This window comes from Amphibalanus amphitrite, unplaced genomic scaffold (assembly GCF_019059575.1).
Source record: "Amphibalanus amphitrite isolate SeventyFive unplaced genomic scaffold, NRLGWU_Aamphi_draft 001929F_arrow, whole genome shotgun sequence".
In the NCBI taxonomy this organism is placed as follows: domain Eukaryota; kingdom Metazoa; phylum Arthropoda; class Thecostraca; order Balanomorpha; family Balanidae; genus Amphibalanus; species Amphibalanus amphitrite.
The window spans coordinates 52,920-58,263 of NW_024883422.1; the positions used below are offsets into that span (position 1 = coordinate 52,920).

At 43.8% G+C, this 5,344-nt stretch overlaps 1 long non-coding RNA gene across 1 annotated transcript; it reads right to left on the reverse strand.

Annotated features, from left to right (window-relative positions):
- Window positions 1–1,078: 1,078 nt before the first annotated feature.
- LOC122375820 lies at window positions 1,079–3,845 on the reverse strand. The gene is made up of 3 exons (XR_006255464.1): window positions 3,392–3,845; window positions 2,592–2,757; window positions 1,079–2,183 (listed from the first exon to the last, which is right to left on the reverse strand). It is a non-coding gene; the product is annotated as an uncharacterized LOC122375820 (long non-coding RNA).
- Between the last annotated feature and the right edge of the window lie 1,499 nt (window positions 3,846–5,344).

A 5,344-nucleotide genomic window follows, 5' to 3' on the forward strand; every position in this document is an offset into this window, starting at 1 on the left:
TTAAGATGGGCATACGTGGTTCTAATGGGTTTATTCATTCTGGACATTGCGTAACGTGCTTGCGGTTCTGGCACCACTGTTTGGACAATGGAAGATTGCACCAAAGTTCTGACATTGCTTCATTTCGCTTCATGTCACCTAGTCAGGTCACGTGATCCGGCCCGCGTGGGGCCGCTAGGGGATATCATATATGGGGTGCTTTCGGTATCCGGAAAATATTGTCCCTCGGATATTATCCGTCGGAAAATTATTGGTGAGCGCCTATCTTCAGCATGTCTCGTTGTCGCGATACCGAACGTGATCCCCGATAATTCTCGCTGATCCCGGTCCCGGTTAATTCTCCCCGATTTTCCGGGGCCCAGTGTTTCACCGGTGACAGCAGCACGCTGCTATCACACGTGTCAAATTGGGTTTCCATGGAAACATCAACAAACCATGGCGCCGTCAATCTGTGTGATGTCATCAAATACTGCTGCTAACATCTTCACGGCCGTGCGATCAAACAAATGTATCAAACGCAATCCAACGAGACAGCAACTCTGTTCCAAACGCAGCTCACGGATTACACGAAACGTCATTAGTGTGACCTCATCACATTACGTCAGCTCGCGCAATTTGATAGTAGCGTGCTGCTATCACCGGTGAAACAGGGCCCGGATGCCGAAAGCAGGGTTGGACATCCCCTCGGTATCTTTTATGATAGCGGAGAGACGGCGGCGCCCAGCGTTCGTGTTTAGGCATCGAGTTCGCATTAACGTATTGGGCGCCGCCGCAATACGTTACATATAAATATATATATATATATATATATATATATATATATATATATATATATATATATATATATATGACACAAGTATTTTTAATGCCTTGTACCTGTACAGGTATTGTATATGTACAGGTATTACGCTCGATAACTACACGTTAGCTCGTACGGCATAACAAGCCCTTCGTTTGTTGCATCTAAAACACGAACACACGCAATATTTTTGCATCCAATTGATCTGGTCTTTGTCGTTATTAAGTCACTGAATTAGTCCGATAATTATCGATTATCACAATGCGCATTATAGAAAAGTTATCAGGAACAGAGCTGTATTCAGCGAGGGGAGGGGTTAGTGGGTACACGGAATCACATCTCCATCACATCACATATCATCTTACATCAGACGACATCACATCTCTCCCTTGAGACAATTGTTGCGGACAATAACGGAAATCAACAAATACTGTGCAACATGAAGCTCAATTGTCCCCTCGCCCGCGGTAAGAGATTGCGCCCCACCGAACTTGGAGGCGACGCCGCGCGAGGCGCCTTCGGCGTGAGCGTCGGGGAGCGTCGGGGACAGCCTCTACCGCAGGTGGCGGCGCTGGGCGGCGGCAGCGGTGCCGCCAGCAGGCGCTGGCCGTCGATCATCGCAGATGTGTGCAACATAAAATGGCACGTTGCCAGCTAACAGTCAAGCTAGTTTAAGGAAAATGAATCATGAAAACGATACATCACGACACGGTCGAGAACAATTAAGGCTCCTAAGCGACATCACATCATTTCCGCCCTCACTGTACACGGACGCATTTTCGAGCACAAGTCACAAATTGGACCCAGTTCGCCGTGTGGAGACGGTAGCTAGCAGAAGGTCTGGAAACTCGATTCAGGCACAAACTGAACGACTACCCAGCTGTTACAAAAAAGAAAGGCTCAAGAGATCAATAAATAATATCGTGATGTAATGAATGATGTGTGCCTCTGCCAATCTGTTTACTGTGCGTGGTGACGCAGCTTCCGCACCTTCCGCTTGACAGCGTCTCCGCACGTCGAGTCGAGTTCACTGTTCGCAGGCGGATAAAGGTTCGCACACGAACGAACACTTTCAGGATTTTGGCACACTGCACGCCCCGCGAATATTTCTCGGCCATCATACGGGTGGCGTTGCGGATGACGCCGCGCTCTCGACTGAGCCCATCGGGGTGCATCGCATGGTAGGCACAGAAACAGGTCTCGAGCTCCCTGCACAGTTCCAAGAAAGACTCGGTGGGAACAGTCATGTCTCCAACACTGCGCAGCCGCGTCCACAGTGCCTGGACAGGGACGTCCTCGGCATGGGACAGGGACGTCCTCGGCCTCTGCCAGTTTGCTCTTCAGGCTTGCCAGTTCAGCCTCAAGTGCTGGGCATCTGGTACACCTGTTAGGACAAAAGGATCATCAGAACAAGAAAGGGATTTCAAAATACAGAAGTAACTTTAGCTATCATGGGTGCTATCAGCTATTCATGTGAGCATGGGTGGGTGGGGGGGGGGGGCATGGGTGCAGGTGTGTGTTTCATTCATGTGGGTGAGTACTGATTGTAACTAATATTCTACAATCCACAGGTACTGTGCTATAAAGCAATTACCAATTTTTATTCCTGACTTTATAGTAACACTGAGCTGGAGGAGGATATTCTTAACCAATCTTCCACCAATATTGGGCAATGACAGGAATTAAATTTATCTTTCAAACTGCACCTATTTTCTAGTAAAGTCATAGACATGTGTACATAAATAACATACTTGAAATGTATCTGAAATAAGTTAAATAAGATACGACGTACTTTTAAGGCTCACACTTCGTCTGTACAGATGCATCTGAATGCAGGCATTCTTCTGCTTGGAGTGATGAGTCTTTGGGAGCTGCTTGTTCTCCTTCTTCTTGCACCTGCCTTGACTCATCTTCCTCTCCACCTCTGTGTAGCAGCACCACTCCTTGGTGTTGTGACTCTGTAAAAATAACCGACTTTAGTAACAAACCCTTACTGCTAAATACGTGACATTAATGATGTCTATTCTAGCTGGTAACTCAGAGCTAACAAGAAGTTCAAAATTAAGTTGTTTGTTCAGCTGAGCTTTCCTTATAACAAAAAAGGCAAAATGGGGTAATTTTGACTATACCCAACTATCCATCTGATCTGGTCTGAGCTGAGCAACTTCATCCCTGTCCCAGCTGGTGGGAAACTCATTTAAAAAAGGTCCCTCAAAAATGGGTTATTCACCAATCCGGACAGCTGAAAAGCGAGCTGTCCGTAAAGTGTATACAGATTTGCTATTCAACCGATAGGTAAACTCATAAATATCTGATGGGCACACTTAAGGCCTGGCTACTCTACCTATGCGTTTTCTGCATGCGTTTTTTGCGGGCTTGCATGTTTTGCGAAATATCGATCTAGAAACAAAAGTAATAAATAATTTAACTTTAACATTAGCTATATACAAAAGTTAATAAAACTCTTATATTAACTTAAATATAATACCAAAACATATCACAAAAACATTGTTTTTACTACAACAGTAGGTACTACGCAAAACCCGCAAACCCGCGAAAACCGCATGCAGTGTAGTCAGGTGAGGCCTTTACCTTGGAGGACGAGTCAGGTTCCTGGATGGGACTGATGTAGGTAGCAGCTTCATGGCAGAATACTGCGGAGGCAACTTAAGCAGTTCTGACCTGAGGCCTCTTTCATAGTCAGCAGTTACAAAATGCAAAGAACACAAACAATACTGGCGGAAGTTCTTCGGGAATGGCTCCCCTCTTTTTATGATCTGCCACCATCGCCTTGCCATCACTTCATCCGCAGGGAACTCGTGATATTTGGTGCCGGGCGCCTGGTTGTTTCTTCTCCCGGACCCATTTCTACACGAAGGTTCCGCACAGTAAACCATCATAGAATTTAAATCATCAGCAATCAGAAATCAAAGCAAAATGTTATCAATCACCAACTGATGCCCCATGAGCACCACGCAACAATCCACGATGCCTATGAATAATAAATATATCCGCGGACCGCGGCGGCCCTTAATTCAACTTTCAAATGTCCCGAAAACCAATATACCTTGCCAAAAACATTCGACGTGGTTTGATCTAGTGCATTATACATTTTCATAAACAAGGTAAAAATGATGTAATTTTGACGTCATAAAACACATCTTACTTGTTAGTCTCACAGTCTTATTATTGTTATGACGCAATCAAACTCATGCCAAACTACGACCTCAGCAGAATATTTGCGTCAAGATATGTTTCATCTGCGCAATGTTTGTCGTGATTGAGTGCTTCCATATCTCAAACTCGGACCGTACCTGTTATTTATAGGCATCTTGAAACTCTGCGTCCTCTCCGAGCCCAGAGATCCCTCTGCGTATTTACAAATTGCAACCGAGCTCCGCCGTGGGGTAAGGCGGGCAGGGGTTTTCGCACTACGGCTGCGGTTGAACTACCGTCTGTGGTAGAAACTTCAGGACGATGGCGCGTTTCATACGAAATCTGGCGCAATGTTTGTTTGCTTCTGAACTTGTACAGTTATTGCTGTGAATTCTTGAAGTGGGAGTGTTTCAATAACAATTTGTGGATTATTTGAGTTTCTTTATACAAGCATAGAATAGTATTATGAAACATTGTGTGGAAACTGCAAATACTGATATGATCAATTACTTAGTTTGGGAATTGATACACATTTTGTAGAGATTTGTCTGGCAAATGGTGTAACTAACCTCAAGCCTATCATGATCTGAAGCTGTTGTAACAAATCAAAATTGCTTTGATGTTACATACCACCTTGTTGGAAAGACTGGAGCATGGTTCAAGATGATGTGTAAAAATTCAGGATTTGTGCGAAAGCTTGTGACTGAAGAACGAAAACAGTTCTATATGATATGATGGCTCAATCAAACATGAAAATGGACGACAAAAGTAGAGTTTCAACATTCCAGCATGTGAAAATAACTTCAGAAATTCATAGTTCTTGTAGTATTGCATTCTTCTTATGTACAGTTATAGGTTTTGTTAGGGTATTTGAAATTCATTGTGTCAGTTGAGATATAGATGGATTTTGATTGCGGACAAATTGTAGAATCATTGCATGGTAGCTAGGTACTTGTTCGGTAAAAAGGTATGTGATGAATGCCATGAGAAGGTTTTTTATGATTTAATATATGGTCGTTGTTGTACCTACAAAAATGCAAGCTTACTAGCAACTAGTTTCTGAATCAAATCGAAAGTATTTGCCATGAATGTAAATATGTACCTGCAAAGTATGTCAATAAATTTGTGTGATGTTGACCAGAGAGCTTTATCATCTAGGCATTTATGTCGCTTCTTACATTAGGTGTTAAGCATAGTAATTACGGATGAACTTTGTGCCAATATCTTCAATGCACAATGTATGTAGCATGTCTACAACCCTCACTGATCCTGCTATAGCTATAGGCATTTGGCACCAGCAAGACCAAGGGCATGAACTTCACAGTTGCTCAATTCCTTTTGTCATGTACCACCAGTCACTTTTTTACTTAAGGTGCACATAGCAGTGCA